Source organism: Apium graveolens, chromosome 4, assembly GCF_009905375.1.
Source record: "Apium graveolens cultivar Ventura chromosome 4, ASM990537v1, whole genome shotgun sequence".
Classification (NCBI taxonomy): domain Eukaryota; kingdom Viridiplantae; phylum Streptophyta; class Magnoliopsida; order Apiales; family Apiaceae; genus Apium; species Apium graveolens.
In genome coordinates this window covers 133,190,556-133,192,336 of record NC_133650.1, presented here as the reverse complement: position 1 = coordinate 133,192,336, position 1,781 = coordinate 133,190,556, and positions in this window count along the sequence as shown.

The window sequence follows — 1,781 nt, the reverse complement described above, 5'->3', positions numbered from 1 at the left end:
GAGGACTGCCAAAGTCAGTATTTTCTCCTGATGGCCTTTGTGATTCTTGTCAGAAGGATAAACAAAGGAAATCTTCATTCAAGAGCAAGACTGAATCATCAATTCTTGGGCCTTATCACCTACTACATGTTGATCTATTTGGTCCTGTAAATGTCATGTCTATTGTAAAGAAGAAATATGCTATGGTCATAGTGGATGAGTTCACCAGATACACATGGGTGTATTTCTTGCACACAAAAAGTGAAACTGCATCTATCTTGATTGATCATGTCAGGCAACTGGATAAATTGGTCAAAGATTCTGTGAAGATGATAAGAAGTGATAATGGCACTGAGTTCAAGAATTTGATAATGGAAGAGTTCTGTAAAAACCATGGAATCAAACAGGAATTTTCTGCTCCTGGAACTCCACAGTAAAATGGAGTTGTTAAAAGAAAGAATAGAACTCTTATTGAAGCTGCACGAACTATACTTGATGAAGCAAAACTTCCAACCTATTTCTGGGCTGAAGCTGTGCAGACTGCTTGTTTTACTCAAAATGCAACACTCATTAACAAGCATGGAAAGACACCATATGAGATGGTGAAGAAAAAGAAGCCAAATCTGAAATATTTTCATGTATTTGGATGCAAGTGTTTTGTTCTTAAGACTCATCCTGAACATCTATTGAAATTTGATCTAAAAGCTGATGAAGGAATCTTTGTTGGATATCCACTTTCCACAAAAGCCTTCAGAGTCTTTAACTTGAGAACAAGGGTGGTCATGGAATCTATCAACGTCTCCTTTGATGATAAGAAAATTATCGGACTTGAAGATTTCAATGATCATGATCAGCTGAGATTTGAAAATGAAGACTTAAATTCTGATACTGAAAATCCTGACAGTCTAAATCCTGAAATTGCAAACTCTGATGGATTAAGCTCTGATGTTATTGAAACTGTGGTGACTACGCTAAAGGAAGATGCACCTGTGCAGGGGGAGCATACTAAAGATGCAACCACATCTCAAGAACCATCAGAACATACAACTGGCTCTTCAAGTTCTGATTCATCAAGTTCTGATAAGCCAAGTTCTGATATTTCTGAAAATTTAAATAATGAAGGATTCAACTCAGAGAGCATAGTTTCAGGGGGAGCATCAGAAGATGTTGATGAAGATGGCATGGATCATGGGGGAGCATCCAGTTCTAAAGAAAACCTTCCATCTGCAAGGAAGTGGACTAAATCACATACACCTGACTTAATAATTGGAAATCCTGATGCAGGTGTCAGAACTAGAACAGCTACTTCAAGTGAATGTCTTTACATTTCTTTTCTTTCTCAGACTAAACCAGAGAAAGTGGAAGAAGCTCTTCAAGATGCTGATTAGGTGCAAGCAATGTAGGAAGAGTTAAATGAATTTGAAAGAAACAAAGTCTGGACCCTAGTGCCAAGACCAAAGAACAGATCTGTTGTTGGTACAAAGTGGGTATTCAGAAACAAAACTGATAGTGATGGCATAATTACAAGGAATAAAACAAGGTTGGTTGCAAAAGGATATTCTCAACAGGAGGGAATTGATTATGATGAAACATTTGCACCAGTTGCTAGATTGGAAGCCATAAGGATATTTTTGGCTTATGCTGCTCACAAAAAGTTTACTGTCTTTTAAATGGATGTGAAAAGTGCTTTTCTCAATAGAGAATTGGAGGAGGAAGTATATGTTGAACAGCCTCCAGGCTTTGTCGATCCCAAATATCCAAATCATGTCTACAGGCTTGATAAAACACTTTATGGCCTTAAG